The following is an 18,334-nucleotide window of genomic DNA, read 5'->3' on the forward strand; positions in this document are numbered from 1 at the left end:
CCTGTGTCTCTTCCTCTCTCTGTGTGTCTCTCACAAATAAATCAACAAATAAAATCTTTAGGAAGGAGGGAAGGAAGGAAGGAAGGAAGGAAGGAAGGAAGGAAGGAAGGAAGGAAGGAAGGGAGGGAAAGAAAAGGTTCTAGCTGGATGCAGGGCAGTGGTATGCTGCCTTTTATAAAAACAGGGATAACAAAAACAGCATTTGTCAAATTGGCCAAAGTATTATGATGATATCATCCCCAAACAGTTGGTAGACAGCAGGTTGTATAGAAGGTTAAAAGCCAGGAGACTTTAGTTCAAATTCCATCTCCACTCTTCCGAGCCTCATGTTATTATCATCTGAAACACAGGAATAATCATTTCTATTTTTTCTACTTTGAAGAATTTTGCAAAGATCAAATATTATACGTGGAGATGTTTTGAAAACGATAAAGCATGGGTAATATAAGGTGTACTCTTGCTTTTCTTCGAACATTGAATACACTCCTCTAAGGCAGTATTTATGAAAAACATGAAAATTGGTTAGGAGGTGGATAAATACTTAAAGAATCTGAATTTAGCCCAAGATCCTTTTTTTAACACTGAATGTGATGACGTATAGCAATATTAACAGCATTTGTGGCATTGAAAGACAGTCCAGTGCGGTAGATATAAGAACAGAGGCTTGGAGCCAGACTCCCTTGGATCACTGCCTCTCTGATATGTTCTGGCTCCGTGATTTGGGGCACATAACTCTCCTGGTGTCTAGTTTCCTCATTTGTAAAATAAAGATAATAATACTAGATCCAACCTCACCGGGTTGTTGAGAGAATTCCCCGCATTTCCATACAAGTGGTTCTTGGAAAAGCTCTGGACACATAGTCATGTTAATGATCTCAAAGCATGTTAATGATCACTACCAGAAGTGATAAGATGTGAGTAGGAAATGATAAGAAATGATAAACTCTCAGGGTGTATGGGTAGCTCAGTCAGTTAAGTGTCTGACTCTTGATTTCAGATCAGGTCATGATCTCAGGGTCATGAGACTGAGCCCTGCATCAGGCTCTGCACTGGACATGGAGCCTGCTTAGGATTCTCTCTCTCCCTCTGCCCTCCATCCCCCAGCTCATTCTCTTTCTCTCTTCTCTCAAGAAAAAGAAAGAAAGAAACAAACAAACAAACAAACAAAGAAAAGAAAGAGGAAATGATAAGCTCTCAGGGCTCCCTGCCTCAAAACACTGACCATATTAATGATTTGCTAGGTTCCCATGTGCCATTTTCTTACCTTGAACACTGCTTAAAACATGTTATGACTATGAAAATGGACTCAGTGTGTTAACCCAGAGATGTGATAGACATATTGCTAGTTTCTTAAAGATTTTTAAATAGAAATATAATTTACATGCCATAAAATTCAACATATCATAGTATATCATCAATTTTTGGGGGGCAGATATAGCCACAAGGTTGTGCAACCATCACCACTATGTAATCCTAGAACATTTTCATCACCCCAGAAGAAAATTCAAACCCATTAGCAGTCTCTATTCTCACTCCCCCAGCTCCTACAACCACTAATCTATTTTCTGCTTCTATGGTTTTGCCTCCTTTGGACATCTCATATAAGTGGAATCATATGCTACATGCCTGTTGTATCTGGTTTCTTTTATTCAGCATGGTGCTTTCAAGGGTCATCCATGCTATAGTATATATCAGTATGTTTCCTTTCTTTTTAAAAGCTAAATGATAGTCCATTGCGAAGATATACCATATTTTGTTTTCCATTCATCATTTGATGGATATTTGGGTTGTTTCCACCTTTTGGCTATTGCGAATCATACAGCCATGAACATGCCCGTGTAAATTCTTGCATGGACATAAGTTCTCAATCTCTTGGGCATATACTCATGAGTGGAATTGCTGAGACACCGGGTATCTCTATGTTTAACTTTTTAAGGAATATATTTTGCTTGTTCATCTGAAGTTAGCATTTGATTATTATGTTTTTCAGATCATGCACACATTTTTCAAATATTAAAAAAAGAGAGAACTCTCACTCATCACAGCTGTTCAAATCATGATCAGGACATTCTGCCAAGACTGGCCTTGGAGCATGATATCTTGATGACTCCTCCCTCATGAAGTACCTAAATTTCATGCACTAGAGTCAGGTAGAAGATGGGCTTCAAACACCAAGTGGCAAAGGTCTAGAGCTGAATTTGTAATATTTCTTTTAATGGGATTACTGGGTGATGAGCATTAAGGAGGGCACATGATGAGATGAGTACTGGGTGTTGTACTACTATATGTTGGCAAATTGAATTTAAATAAAACATAAAAAGTGAATCAATCATCAATCAATCAATCTTCGTTGGGAGTGGAGTTGGAGAGAAGAGGGAAACCCCTTAACTATTCCCATATGTGTGGGAGCATGAGCTGTGGGCTGCTTCTGGTTGCACACAGCCTTTCTTGGAATAAACCATGAAGAAATCAGAATTTGGCTGATTTGGAGCACGATGCTGGATCATATGGTAAGAGTATGTTTAATTTTATAAGAAACCACCAAACTGTTTTCCAAAGTGGCTGTGCCATTTCGCCTTCCCGCCAGCTGTGAATTGAAGCTCTGGTTGCTCTGCATCCTCACCAGTATTTGATGGTGTCAGTGTTCCAGACTTTGGCCATTCTAATAGGTGTATGGTGGTATCTCACTGTGGTTTCAACAAATAAATCTCCAAACTATCAAACTCCAGGCAGGAAATGAGCAAGCAAGTTTTGTGATAGAGGAGAGGGGTGAGGAAGATCTAACTTAGTGTTTCCAAGGAAGGCTTCCTGTGGAGATGACTTAAGGCTGAGCCTGGGGGGCGCCTGGGTGGCTCAGTCAGTTGAGTGTCCAACTTGTGATTTTGGTTCAGGTTGTGACCTCAGAGTCATGGAATTGAGCCCCATGTTGGACTCACCGCTCAGCAGGGAGTCTGCTTGAGATTTTCTCTCCCTCTCCCTCTGCACCCCCCCAGTCTGTGCTCGCTCTATCTCTCTCTAAAATAAATAAGTAAATCTTAAAAAAAAAAAAAAAGCTGATCCTGAAGGGTAAACAGGAGTCAGCAATATGGAGGGCATTGGCTGATTTGCTCTCAAATTTATTGCCTGCTCTTCCTCAGCTCTATTCTACCTTGCAAGGGACTGACCCCTGTGAACTACAATTCCCCATCTCCTTTTCCAAATGGTTTCTGGCTTGATTTGACAAGTGAGAGGCACTGGCAGGGGTTTGGAGGGTGGGAAAAGAGACCATCAACGTGTAGTCCTCCTTCTCTCTCAACTTTAGGGGAGTATTTCTGCAGTGACCTCTATACTTCCAGTGAATATTTCTCTCCATGGTCCCACCATCTGTTGCACAGACCCTTCCTCTATACTTTCAGCTCCTGAGCCCCATAACACCACCTCCTCCCTTTGTCTCTCCCTCTTGTCCCTGATGCAGTGACTTTCTGCAGTTTGTAAATCTCTGGGTTGCCTTGCTTTCCCCATTTGTGCTTCCTGCTCTTCTAACACCATTGTAAAACTAACTGAAGTCCCTCCATTGAAGTCCTGGGTGTGTGTGGTTTTCCATGAGTGGACCCTGATTGATATACTGGAGTTCGGTATTCGAGGTCAGGGGGTTATGTTTAAGAAAGAAGGAAGGGTTTGGTCAAGGTCATAGCCTGGAATGAATCTTGGGCCTTCGGAGACCCATAAGAAGTCCAGTGTGGCTGGATCCTGGGGGGTGTGATTGTCAGAGGAGAGAGGCAGGAGAAGAGGTTGGGAATCAAGCAGAAACAGTGCATGTCAGCTCTCCTAGGCTTTTATAGAGTCTTTGGATTTTATTCCGAGTACGATGAGGCCCTTGAAGAGCTCTAAGCATGGGTATGACCCCAACAGAGTCATCACTTCCTCTTTAGTGCTAATTACACCTGTTATTTTCATACTGCATTATGATTTATTTTCTTTTTATTTTTTAAGATTTTCTTTATTTATTTGTGAGAGACACAGGGAGAGAGAGAGAGAGGCAGAGGCACAGGCAGAGGGAGAAGCAGGCTCCATGTAGGGAGCCTGACGTGGGACTCGATCCTGGGTCTCCAGGATCAGGCCCTGGGCTGAAGGCAGTGCTATATCGCTGAGCCACCCAGGCTGCCCTGATTTATTTTCTTATACATGCCCACTAGACTGTGTATTTCTTCTAATTTCAACTGATGATTTTTTTTTAAGAGAGAGAGAGAGCAGGGGGAGAGGCGGAAGTAGAGAGAGAGAGAATCTTAAGCAGGCCCGATCTCATGACCCTGAGATCATAACCTGAGCTAAAATCAAGGGTCGGACACGTAACCTACTGAGCCACCCAGGTGCTGCTAGACTGCGAATTTCTTACTTAGTTTGGTTTCTCTAGCAATGAGCATAATTTCTGGCACACAGTCAGTCCTTAAACATGTGTGATGACTTCAGTTTTCATTTTCTGTCCCCTGGTATTTTCCTCTGACTTAACTCGATCTTTGGAATGGTGAAATAAATCATAGTATCAATGGTCCCTCATGGATCATGACTCCCGGTACCTATGCCTTGTGTACTTCTGTATTGCCTGCCCACACTGACTGTAGGTTTGGCCACATGACTTCTTTGGCTGATAGGACTCTGCAAATATAGAACTTGCCCTCATAAAATGTGGCTGCTATCGTGTAGAAAGTTGGGCTTTCCTGTTGGAGAAGCCACATAGAGATGAACTGAATCTCCCCAGCCAACAGTCACCAGGAACCTGAGGTGTGTACGTGAGGCCATCCAGCTTTCAGTGAGCTCCTGCATGACCATGATCACAGATGCTTGAATGACCTCCTGTGAGGCCAGCACAAAAGCTTTCCAGCTGAGTTCAGCCCAAATTGCAGAACCGTGAACAGAAAGTGATTGTTGTTCTCAGCCGTTCAATTTTGGTGGCTTGTTAAACCACAACAGGTCACTAATAAAGGTGCAAATGTAGAAAGTGGAATGAAAAATATGAGAGGAAAGGGGCACCTGGGTGGCTCAGTGGTTGAGTGTCTCTGCTTTTGGCTCAGGTTGTGATTCCAGGATCCTGGGATCGAGTCCCCCACCGGGCTCCCCACAGAGAGTCTGTTTCTCCCTCTGCCTGTGTGTCTGCCTCTCTCTGTGTGTCTCTCATGAATGAATAAATAAAATCTTTTTAAAAGAAAAAAGAGAAAGATGAGCTAAGAGCAAGTTGGGGAGTGAAGACAGTCTGGGAAGAAAGGTGTTCGGGTCTCCAGGATATTTTCTGAGAGGTAGGGCCACATGTGGGGCGTCAGGGTAGAGGATGGTATAATGGCACCCTGCCCCTCTTCTCTCACACCTCAGCCCTAACCTTGGCTGATTACTAAGGTCTACTTGGCCCCAGTGTGAATTTGAGCCTGGCTGGAAGGGCATGAAGGACCAAGAATCACCTCCCAGGCTGCTGTCTTTTTCTGAGACTAGAGCTTTCCCTGCCATGTGCTGGTGGCTAGCCCTGAGCAAGAGCCTCCCTTGGTCTTGAGTGATAAAGACACAAGCCATGGTTCCAGCACAGAGTTATAAGGCCCAAGAGTGTTATGAGACCCCAAGGAGAGGGGGGCTCAGCAATATTTGGCCAACACAGGGTGGAGATGAGGCCAGCATACAGCAGAGCAGGAAACTCCCAGCCAACTAAAGGTGTTGTTGTCAAGATGTCCTTAGTGAGGAGTTAACAGACATTAAACTCATTGCATAGGTTACCATGTCATGCATATGCTTTCTAGAACATGCTACACTGTATACAGTTCTCCTTGCAGGGTAATAGTATATTCAACAAGCATTTTAATTACCTTCTTAATGTCCCCATGAAGCCTTCATAATCTATACCTCCACGCACCCTTGAAGTTACTTGGGGTGAGCGGGCATTATCAATCAGAGTGGTTTTCAGGGCCCACGAAAAATTCATTTTTAACAGGTGTTTTTATGTTATACCTGATCCTGAGATAATGAACCCCTGACCAGATTTTCAGAATAATAATCATAATAATTAGTTATTACTCCCCCCCAACTTTTTGAGGTAAAATTCACATAACCACTATTCATAATAACCATGCAAAATTAACCATTAGTATCGGTTGAATGCAAGTGAAGGGGGGCCCAGTTCAACTCATATTAATAATTAATTTTATATGGCTATTTATTCTGGATATTTCCTATAAATGACATCAGACAATGTATGACCTTTTGTGTCTGTCTCTTTTCACTTAGCATTATAGTGTTAGATTTATTGAGGATCTTCTGTTTAGCAGCAATATTACAGTTAATCTATAACCTTTGCAACAAACCTGCAAAAGAGAAATCATCTTACCACTTTTCAGATAAAGGAACTGAGGTGCAAAGAGCTGAAGACAACTTTTCTGAGATCTACAGATACCCCTGGTAGTATTTCTGACCAGCCTGGTGAATGTCCCTACAGCACCACTCCCCACCCAATGCTGTCTACTGGTCGGATAGCTCTGCACCCGTGAAAGGGGCACGTGGAAGAGACACTAGGTGTTGCCTTTCCTGCCACAGGACTCATCCTCTATGGCACCTGTGTCCTAGAGGCTAGCCCTTACCCCTCAGATCACCTGACTGCTTTGCCCTCTGGCTTCCAGTTGGCTTTGGCCAATGGGAAGTAGAGGCAGGAGATTGGAGTGGAAGGAAAGGTTGAGCTCTATCCTTCCTGCTTCTTCTCTCTACTTTTATTTTTATCAGAATAACAACTTTAGCTTCACCGTAAGCAATAATAGCCGTGAAATTATGGGTTTGATACGAAAGCTATGTATTTTTTCCTGATCTCTATTAGAATATGGATACAGCCCTTTAAAAGAAGCTGTATCTGGGAAGAACTGCAAATCATCTTGCACCGACCAGACGATCTCTCGGGCCTTTTTCATCGCAGACAAGCTGTGATTCTAGATAAATGACTGAAACTTTGGTGCTTGTCTTAAGTCAAAAGCATCTTCGTAATTTATAGATTTAAATTGTTTTCTTTCTGCCATATCGCTGCCGTAAACAGAAATGAGGAAAATAGTTCTCTTCTTTATTCTTGTGCTGATGAAAAGCTTCTAAGTGCTACCAAATGTGGAAAAATCATTTGGGCTTTCATTGTATTGTTGTGCAAAGAACACAGATAAATCTGGTTTTGTTGCAAGATGAAATTTTCTTTCCTCTGGTGGCCCCCACTGGGAGGGATTTTGGAGGAAGAGAGAAAAATGGAAACTTGACTAATTGTGTTCGTGGCAGGGAAGGGCCCTGGATTCCACGCAGGTTGCTGGCAGAGATATGAGGTGCAGCGTGGCAGCCCTGGGCAAATCCTGCCCCACTGGGGTTTGAGGGCAGGTGGCTCCTTTAAGAAACTGCACAAGGTAGGGAGACTCCATCAAGGGTCAGTCCATAGCTGGGATGCTACTTTCCAAGCTCTCTGAAACTTTGTACCCTTGGGCCTCTCACTATGGCTCTTCCCTTTGACTTTGGCCTCAGGACTCTCAAGAACCTAGATCTAGCCCTTTCCAGCTGCATGCAGCTCCATTCACCTTTCTTAATTAAGATCAGGCTTTTCCCACACTTTTATGCACATCGAAATCTCCTGGAGGGCTTGTGAGAACATAGGTCGCTGGGCCCTGTACTCAGTGTGTCGGAATCAGGGGTTCTAGGGCAGGGCCTGGCAACTTGCATTTCTCACAAGTCCCCAGGTGAAGCTGCTGCCGCTGGCCTGGGGGCCACACTTTGGGAACCCTTGAAATAATATGCCGAGGAGCTGGCACATGGCAGCCCCTTGAGTTGAAAAGATCGATGAAGCAGGATCCTTCCTTTGAATGGCTTGCTTGGCAAATAATTCAGATTCTCCGAGGGTCAGTTGCCTCTTCTGTAAAAGGAGAATAATTATCTTTACCTCACATGACTATTGTGGAAATTAAGTGATATTGAGTCACGGACCTTTGCTATTTTAGAAGGACATGTCTCGAGACCTTTGCAAGTCCCCAATTCTGTGAATACTATTAAAACATGTAATTTTCTCCATAAAATTTAGTTAAGCATAAGTGAAAATTTTAAGTGACCCTTTTAAGCCCCTAATGATTCCCTAAATATAGGATTAAAGCAATTTATAAAGCAATTAAAATAAATTCTTGCTGGAACACTCGCTGAGCAGTTTCAGAAATTTTCTCTTGATTCCTGATAGAGTATTTGATGGCTGCAAGCAACTTTCAAATGTGCTATCTTACCCTTGAATTTGCCCAACACAAATTTCCACTTTCTCCTTATTCCTATTTTTCATCTTTGCAGTTGGCTTATACATAAGGTCTTATTCTTTCCCTACAAAGACACAGAATATCTTACCCATCACGAGTGCTATGGCATATTTGATGCTTAATAGAGGGCGCATCAACGCCGCATCAGGATACAGATGCTAGGCAGTGAGTTAGGTTTGTTCACCAGGTTAGATCTCTGCAGATACACCAACCATACCATGGGGCTACCATGTTGTCCAACTCAGAATGTTGTAAATCATGTCTTCTTGGAGTTGGGCCAAGGGATGGTGCCATCTTGCCATGTGGAGATCTAACTTGTGACCATGCTGTGGGCCTCCAGGTTACCCATAAGATTTTGAAACTAATATTTGGAATCCCAAGTTAACTTTGCAAATGCCAAGGCTCTGCTTGGTATGAGAGGGCCCTTCCATGTATCTGGAACATCATAGATTTTCCAGAAAGTCTCTTTTTCAGTTTATACATAAATTTTGGCATTTCTGGCATTAGCATCACTTTTTCTAACCTTGGCTCTTAACGTGACATCTCCCTTCCCCCACCTCTAGTTTATTCTGTAGCCTTGAGTTAGTCCTCCTCATGGCCTTTGGCTGTCTTAGTCTCTAACATACCAGGAGGAGAAGCAGGTTTGAGTTTTGGTGCCAACTGTGCCATTTTCATTGGCACAGGCTCTGGCAGGACCCAGAGCAAAGGGTGCAAGTCCTTCATGCTCCGCTGTTTGGCTCTCCCATTGATTTCATCTGTCTGGGCTGCTGTCACCAAAGACCCCAGCCTGGGCAGCTGAATAACAATAGAAATCTATTTCTCCCAGTTCCAGAGGCTGGAAGTCCAAGATCAGGGTGCATGATCAAGTGAGAGCTCTCTCTCTGGTCTCAGAATTCCTTCTGCATCCCCCACACTATGGAAGGGGAAGAAAACTCTCTGGGGCCTCTTTTACGAGGGCATTAATCCATTCATGAGGACTCCACTCTTGTGACCTAAGTACCACCCAAAGGCCTCATGTTCAAATACCACCAACCTGGGGGTTGGATTTCAACATATGAGTTCTGAGGGGACACATTCAGACCATCGCTCATGAATATATTTGGGGAATAAAATAATAGAGAGTTGCAGAAAGCATGGAACTCATTTGTAGTAAGGGTTCATGTATAACATGCAGATTGGCTAACTCCTTTATTTTTGTAGTGTGCATAAAAAAATTGTCAGACTTTGATTTTCCCAGAAAAGATGAGTTTTAATGCAGTTACTATTATCATCATCACACAAAACAAAATTTGTAATATTTTTATGGAATAGCTTTAAGAGATTTCGAAGTTCTCAATCTACTGCATCATACTGTATATCATGAAAATTAACTTTAATAAAAAGTAGCTTCCTTATTCTCTCCTGACTTTAGGGGATTTTGTTCCTGTTGAACAACAGTCTGCTTTTCACATTAAGGAAAGTCCTGACTTTGCTCTGGATGGGTTTTCAGCTTGTGAAAACCAGAGTTTGTTGGGCAGCCAAGAGTTTGGGCCACGAGTTTGTTGGGCAGCCAGGCTTTTTATGTGTGAACCTCCTCCCCTCTTTACTGGTAATCATGATCATCAGGGTAAGAGCTCTGGACCCCCTTAAATCACTCACCAAGGTGGCTGACCTTTGCTACTCATACATCTGTGTCTTTGGGGTCACTTTTCTCATGTGAATTATAGAGGTAGCTTTGTACTTCTCAGGCTATCTGTTCCCAGCAAGGACCATAGGCATATTTGAGTATTCAGAAAGGGCAGTGCTGTACTATGACTGTTTAAACATGAACGCATGTGTCTTGTTAGGTAAACAGAAGCAGAGTGCTCAGTTCAAGGGGAATAGTCTGGATCCCAGTCACCTTAGATTCTCAGGGCTGGGGAGACCTCCTGGCTCAGCTCTATGCTCCAAGTTAATTCCACTACTTGAGGATCTTTCAGTAGGTATCATTGGGGCAGCTGTTTAGACATTTGTAGACAACTGTCATACTTACCCCATGGCTTTTCTTTTCCTATATGAGAATACTGGTTTCTAAAGATGATTTCTGGTATGACATGGTCCTGGTTTCCGACATCTCCCCAGACACGTTTCCCCACCACTTTGGTTTGTTGGTATTCTTCTTAAAGTGAGGTTTCCAGAAATAATCGTGATGTTCCAGGTGTTGTCTAAATAGAGAGAAGCATTTTGAGGAGTATATGATCTTCCCAATCTTAAATAAAATAATCTGTTTATTTGACACTGCTGAAGGCAAACTAGAGCTGGGATTATATTCATACTTTCAGCAAGAAATTGGTAGATTAGGCTGTATATAATAGAAAACTCTAGTACTCAGAGGTCTGGGAAACCTCCTAATATCATAATGATGATTTTAGAGCCATCACTTATTTGGTACCTACATTTTATATGAGTTAGTTCATCTAATTCTCATAATCCCAAGAAGTTAGGTATAATAGATGATAATAATGCCACCAAATCCCAATTTACAGATAAAGAAACTGAGGTCAGTGGGATTCTGTAGTCTACCAGGTGGCAAGCATAGGATTAAAAGATATCTTTCTTTTATGTTTTCTGCTACACTCCATTCTCCTTTGATGTTTGGGATGATCATGTAAAAAGAGGTGTTTAACAGAGATACTTGCTATCTTCATGGAGTGGATGGGTTATTATTTACAACAGAGAGAAGAGTAAGCCTCACTGGGTAGAATTAGGATGGAGAAAGCAGATGCGACATTTGAAACAGATGCCCTCTAAGACTCTGTGATCAATACAATTCTTTCAGGGTCTAAGCAGTGTAGACTTTCCAGATGGAAGCAAAGCCTATGGGCTTGGATCTCCCTGACATTATAGCAGCCAGAGGATCAAACAGGTTTTGTAAAAAAAAAAAAAAAAAAAAAAAAAAAAAAAAAAAAAAATTGAATAAGTAAATACAACAAAATGAAAGTAGTCAGGTGTCGTGCAGCTAAAACAGAAGATTGAATTATTTTTGTCTTTTCTGGCCCCTGTGGGTCATGGAAACAGAAGTGTTCTCCATCTGGCAGGGCAGAGGAATCACCACAGGGCATGTTTAAAGACAGATTCCCTGGGCTCTGACGCTCACCCAACAGTTTTGGGTGGGACCTGGAGTTACCATTAATGAGGCTCTCCCAGGGCTTCTGATCTGCACGTGGAGTTGGAACTCAACTGTGGGCTTCCAACCTTGGATTACAGGATGACCAAAGTCAGTGAAAGAACTGGCCCCTCAGAGAAAACCACCTGAATTGATTATCTGCTGAGCTGAACAGTTGGCTTGGCATAGTACAATTTCATACACACTTTGCACACGCATCTGACCGCGGGTCTTGAGAACAGCAGCAACGCAAACATGCATGGGCTCTCGTGCCAATAGATCGAAAGAGAGTCATGAAATTATCTTCAAGCTAAGTGGCAAATTCCATAATTATCAGTATTCTTTTTGTGTACGGTATGAGTTTGCATAATTTCCCCGTGGTAGAACGCAGAGAAATCAAAACAATAAACTAAGAGATCTACCAATTCATTGGAGCACAAAATTTAAATCCGTGTTTGCTAACAATATTTCAATTTCTGGGCAAATCTAACATGGAGAGACTGAATAATTATATTTCCATCTTTACTTTGGGAGGAGTCTGTTTATCTATTGCTTTGGTTAAGAATGCTAAAAACCCGGAACTCTCAACTGTGATATTTACCTTTGTCAGATAAATTTATTTCCTAAGATTGTATTGATTTTTGTCTCAGAAACATACTCATCAAGTGATTGCTCTAGGCCTTAGAGTGAGAGAAATTTAACATTCAATTTAGGCTTTGGGGCTGGTAAGTCCTTGTGTGAAGAAAATAAACCAAAAAGAAAAAAAAAAAACACATACAAATCACATACTAATAATCAGTTGTTTATGTGCCTTACAGTTGACAAAACATTTTAAAATCCTTTACCTGGTTTGATTCCTTCCCAAATCCTCAGAGTAAGGAGACCAAATTTGCAACAGAACTTATTTAGATTCTATAGCCATGATTCCATCTGTGTACACTTTTCCAACAATTTGTATTCAAATTTGTCATTGATGTGCAACTCCTGAGAATCATGTCCCTTAATAGAAAAAGCCTCTATTAACCCAAACTGAACCAGGAGAGGCTATGGTTCATATCCTATTTCCAGAGAGGGGCAAATTAAAATTAAATGAGTGAATATCAAAATGGCTAACATTTCACCTTTCAAATTCATGATTAACTTATTCATTCATTCCTCAAATATGTATTGAGCAGATATCTATTATGTAGTGGGTGTTCTTCCCATCTACAGAGAAAATCTTGAGGTCGTATCAGGATACTCATTAAGAACCCAGGCTTCAGAACTCACAGGTCTGGCTTTTCTTCTTCCATTTTGTCTTCCTTTCCTGTAAAATATGGATAATGATAGTAGGACCTGATGCCATTTTGAGACAAAACAAGAATTTGAAAAATAACGTGTAGGAGTATTTAGAACAGCACTTGGCATATAAAAGGGGCCTTAAAAATATAAACTGAAATACCACTCTACAGTGAAAGTTGCTGTTTGGAAAGTTGACCTCAGCCAACAAGGGCACTTTGGCTCTGGCTGGTGGACCACATGTTTACAGGAGGCAGTGTTACTCAGATTTTAGAAGCACTGTCTACAAAACATCCCAGAAACTAGCTCCTTATAATTAGCCATTGTGTCAATTTGTATTATTTTGGTGTGAATATTATAAGCCACAGAAAACAACTCAGGCTGGCTTATAGTAGGGTTAGCTTTAGGCAAAGCTTGATCCAGCAGCTCAAATAACTGGGAATTGGTTTCTCTTGGTCCCATGGAATGATAGCTTCCTCCTAAAGCTTCATATGGTAGCCTCACCTCAACTCACAAGTCTCTTATCAAATAAAATAAAATGAGCAATGAGCCCTAAACCTCTATGGGGCCAAGTCCAGGCTGAGGGTGTTGAGGCACTCACTTTGGATACAAAATTTAAATGGACACCCAAAGCACTCAGCAATCAACGTATAGAATACTTTCTTGCTCTATGTAAATAAATAAAAATGAGTGCAAAAATCCATGATGAACAAAATATCAAAGATTTTTTAATTTTTAAAAAAACTTTATCTTAATGTCTACCCCCAACGTGGGGCTCAAACTCATGACCATAAGATCAGGAGTCACATGTGCTCCCGACTGAGCCAGCCAGCTGCCCCCCAAACATCAAAGATTTAAATAAAGGAAGAAAAATAAATAAATAAATAAATAAATAAATAAATAAATAAATAGAATCAGCTGAAGAAGGATGGTTTCTTCCAGTTGGTGCAGCTAATGTCTCTTTTTTCTTCTGGGCCCTGACTGCATTCTGCTCCATCCAAGAACCAACTGCCGTGATCAGAGGAATGGGACACATCCCCTGGCTAATAAGAGCCCAGTTGTGGAGTTGGGGGTAAGGCCAGTCCTATTGCATCCAATCAACTATGAATGAAAGAACTGACTGCAGAAAGAAGGACCATAAAAATCGGGGTATCGTCACTCTAGGAAGGGAGCATGGATCTCAGGTGTCAATGAGGTATCACTTTAGTCATTACTTTAATCAACTGATTCCATATTTTCTCCAGCTCCTCCCCTCCAAATCTGTTACTTTGCTCAGCTATTACAAGTTGATATTTATCACGACTGTCAGAAACCTGGGTTCTGTCTATTTTGCCTCCCTACCATCAGTTGGTTTGGTCGGTTCTAACAAGGTCAAGAAAGAAGAGGTGACCATATGGGTAGAAGGGCTCTAGATGTTTTGGTACCCATGGATCTATGCTGTTTGAGTGCGTGTGTGTAGGGGGATCACTGATATTGCCGCCTCCAACATCTTTGGGTCTGTGTGTTGTCATCATAAGAGTAGGAGTGTGTGTGCATGCGTGCGTGTGTATGTGTGTGCAAAGCCATCAAAACAGACACTGGTTTACGCATAACAGGAAGGCTTGTGGGTGGTGGTTTTGTTAGGGGCAGGAAGTGAGCTTTTCCTTAACTGAGCAATCCAGACTGTCTAGCTTGGGGAAACACCCTTGGGCACAGTGGTGATTGTCACAAGCACATTCTCAATGAGGTATTCATGAGTGTCTCTGAAGATAAAGATGCTGTTCACGCCTATGCCCTGTGTGTGCGTGTATTTCATCGATCGAAGGTGTTTTCAGGTGTAATAGCCCAGCTCCTTAGGCAAGGCTGGTGTTTTTACATCCTCTTTTAACAGAAAAAGAAAAAGACTCAGGCTTAGATATGTTGCAGAAGAATGTAACACCAAGGATGAGTAAGTAGAGAGTGGCTGAGATCAGATTCAGATCGAGATCATTCTGGCCCCGAGGCTCACACTCCTTTTGCTGTCTCTGGCCCTAGAGATATTAGACTGAGAGTCAGGAGGGCGGGTCTCCTCCCACATGTGTAACTTGCTGTCCTGCCTTGGGCAAGTTGCTTTCTCTGTCTGGGCCTTGTGTTCCAATATATATCGTGAGGGTCACTTTTAAGTTCTGCTTTAAACATTTTTTTAGAACTTTTATTTATTTATTTGAGAGTGAGGGAGAGAGAGAGAGAGAGAGAGAGAGAGAGAAAGAGAGTGGTCATGAGCAAGGAGGAGAGGCAGAGGCAGAGAGAGAAGCAGATTCTGCACTGAGCAGGGAGCCCAACCCAGGACTTGGACCCAGGACCCTGGGATCATGATCCAAGCCGAAGGCAGATGCTACAGCAGCTGAGCCACCCAGGAGCCCTAAGTTCTACTTTGGCAGGACTTTGCTTTACCAGTTCAGCAACCCTTTCCCAATGTGGGAGCTGTTGGACACCCGAGGGACTCCTGGGCCTGCCAGCGAACATGGTTTGTAGGCCACTGCCCTAGACACAAGCCTTTCCAGTTCTATCATTTCACAGCCACAGTTCTGAGTGTTCCTTGAAGGAACCAGAGAAGCAGGGAAACGAAGGAACTGGAGACATTCGGTAAATGCAGAGAGAGGAGAGAGCGCTCAGGAGCCCTGGGTGGCCGGAGCAAACACTGTGGGAAACCCAAGCCATTGGGAAGGAGGTGGAGGGCCCACCATGAACTTCAATCACAGAAACACATCTTGGCGGTCGTTTCCTGTCTTGTTCTCTGAAAGCCTTTTTTTTTCCCTTTTTTTTTTTTTTTTTTTTAGGATGGGGAGGGGCAGAGGGAGGGGGAGAGGCAGGCTTTATGCTCAGCTCAGAGCCCAACACAGGGCTCGACCTCCCAATCCTGAGATCATGACCTGAGCTGAAATCAAGAGTCAGTCATTTAACCAACTGAACCCACCCGGGCACGCCTGTTTTTCTCCTTTTTGCAGACACCTTTGTATTCTTCTAGAACATTGTCATTGTCCTCTCTGTGAGTTCAGAACCTGTTTCAGGGAACATCAGGAAGTGTTGGTGTGATAAACGTTAAAGTTGATTCGACCGGGGAGGGGCTAATGAGGCTATTAAACCAGTTTAAAAACGGGTTGGTTTCAAGAGCTGCAAGGAGTTGGTAAATAAAAATAAATAAATAAATAAATAAATAAAAGGAAACCGGGGATCCCTGGGTGGCGCAGCGGTTTGGCGCCTGCCTTTGGCCCAGGGCGCGATCCTGGAGACCCGGGATCGAATCCCACGTCGGGCTCCCGGTGCATGGAGCCTGCTTCTCCCTCTGCCTATGTCTCTGCCTCTCTCTCTCTCTGTGACTATCATAAATAAATAAAAATTAAAAAAATAAAAAATAAAAAATAAAAAAAATAAAAGGAAACCCTTTCTTTTTAGTTTTAAAACAAAATCCATAACGGCTTTTCTTCATAAACCGCAATTATTTTTAAATAGCGCTGATGAATAATTTAAAGACCCACTGGGCGAGGCAATTAGTTTTAAGTGTGGATTAATTGCTTTCTTTATCATACTCCGTATTCCTTTTTTTTCTTTGCATAATATGGACAGATATTTTATCTTCTTTAAAAATATTTTGTGTCTTCTAAAAAGTTCTGATAGGTAAAAAGGAAATTTTCTACAACCTTTATAAAATGTGAAGCACATGCTTCTGAATCTGTGCCCATCCTTGCTTTGGGGGCACGAACAAAATCTTAGAGTTTTCTCTTGCCCTGCTGTAACCCAAAAGGCGTTCCCTGTGCCAATGGCTATCAGCCTTTTGTGAATGTGACCCTCAGTGAGAAACTGGCCCAGTACAAATACCTACATAGACACAGTCACACAAGAGTTACATAGAACAGAAGTTCTTGAATAGGATACTTAAACCCTTTTGCATGCCCACTAATGTTTTCTACTCCACACCACTTAAAACATGGTCCAGCATGGGAGCTTTTGGAGGAAGGAAGTAGGTTTCCGGGGTGGGTGGCTGAGTTCTATTTCTTGTCCGGGAGTGGAATTATAGGGACTTTTACCTTGTGATAATAAGTCACTAGGTGGTACAATCATTGAGTATAGTTACCTGTACTTGCGTCTGATTTTGCTATAATAAGGTTAATAATGTATGTTCTAGCAGTTTGAAAGACACCGTTCCAGGAGCGCAGAAACCTGAATGAACGGTTTTGTTCAGCTTCCTGCTGATCTTCGTTTTGTTTTCAAACCAGACAAAGAGGGCAGCCCGGGTGGCTCAGCAGTTTAGCGCCGCCTTCGGCCAGGGCTGTAATCCTGGAGACCCAGGATCGAGTCCCATGTTGGGCTCCCAGCAGGGAGCCTGCTTCTCCCTCTGCCTGTGTTTCTAGCTCTCTCTGTGTGTGTCTCTCATGAATAAATAAATAAAATCTTAAACAACAACAACAAAAAAAACAAAAAAACAAAAACAAAAACCCAGAGAAAGAACTAGAAAATCCAAGGGTGATTTTAGGGACCATAGGGAGCATAGCAGAGCAGCAGAACCTCCCCTCAGGCCCTGCTGCAGGCTGAGGGAATGGTGAGTGTGGGGAGAGCTTGAGAACCAAATCCGTGAGTCTCAATTTCTGAGCCAAGTCTATCCCCCTACTAGTGGCTTTTCTGAGTCATTGGTCAGGCCAGGTACTGAGCCAGATGGGACTCCTTCAGGTTGGGGTCTATAGTAGTTTTCTTTGGAAGGAGACATTCATACACAGAAGACCCAGCATGCACGAGTGAGAGAGAGAGAGAGAGAGAGAGAGACCAAGAGACAGAGAGGGAGCATTTTACTGTCATGGACTTCAAACTTTGTCTTTTCTCCCCTTCAGAAAGAAGTACATTCTCTTTAATCTTCTGTGTGCTAACCAGTTCCCTTTAATTGGTGCCTAGGAGTTAACATTGCATATTTATTTCCCTCATTTTATTGATCTGTCTTGAAACTGTCTTAAAGAACTAATCGACCTTTAGGATACAATGTCTGGAGCATGATGAGAGCTGAAGTCTTGGGTTCTAGCCTTGGTTCTGAGCTGCAGTAGCTTTATGGTCTTGGGTAAAGGGAAGTGGATGTCTTTTCATTAATCAGGAACAATCAATTTTACTATTTTTGTTCTCCAAGGACACAATGGCATGAGCTTTTCTCTCTCAAGTACCTTAGTTTTTTATTTAGTGTTAAGACAAATTATTCAGAACCTGCACATAAGGCGAGTGGCATGTCCTCTGAATGTCATGCACAGCCACAGCCCCACTGACGGTAGAGAAGATATTTTTGTATAACCTTCTGCTTACTATTGTTTAAAGATCCAGATATGTTAACGTGGAGCTTTTTGTCCCCAGAGAGACAAGTAATTTCTATATGACTGAATGGATAACACCAAATGTTACAGTTTATTACCTGGTTTAACTTTAAATGGTTTTGTATCTAACCCAGAAATCATATCCCAACATTTCTTTGGTAAAGTGTCTTTAAATATCTAGCCCTTGCAATGCTCTTTCAGTGAGTCTTAATGTATTACTGTTTTCTTCATTAATTAATGAATTGAGTCAAACCTTTGACATATGTTCATTTTATATTTACTCAAGAGTCAAAGTTTTATCTTTTTGAAAATTATGCTTTTTGTAGGCTGCTGTACAGAGGTGCCTAGGT

The 18,334-nt window shown here is 42.2% G+C and overlaps 1 long non-coding RNA gene across 2 annotated transcripts in view; it reads right to left on the reverse strand.

Moving 5' to 3' along the window:
* Nucleotides 1-215: 215 nt before the first annotated feature.
* The window catches only part of LOC102155153, a 36,637-nt gene continuing 18,518 nt past the window's right edge, over nt 216-18,334 (reverse strand). The window contains exons 5-7 of one of the 2 annotated variants that reach the window (XR_005360520.1): nt 12,667-12,703; nt 10,285-10,456; nt 216-339 (exon numbers count right to left, since the gene is read on the reverse strand). This is a non-coding gene — a long non-coding RNA (uncharacterized LOC102155153). Of the gene's footprint in view, nt 340-6,409; nt 7,889-10,284; nt 10,457-12,666; nt 12,704-18,334 lie in introns of those variants that run through there. The other variant, XR_005360519.1, reaches the window with a different exon arrangement.

Source organism: Canis lupus, chromosome 6 (assembly GCF_011100685.1).
Source record: "Canis lupus familiaris isolate Mischka breed German Shepherd chromosome 6, alternate assembly UU_Cfam_GSD_1.0, whole genome shotgun sequence".
Lineage (NCBI taxonomy): Eukaryota > Metazoa > Chordata > Mammalia > Carnivora > Canidae > Canis > Canis lupus.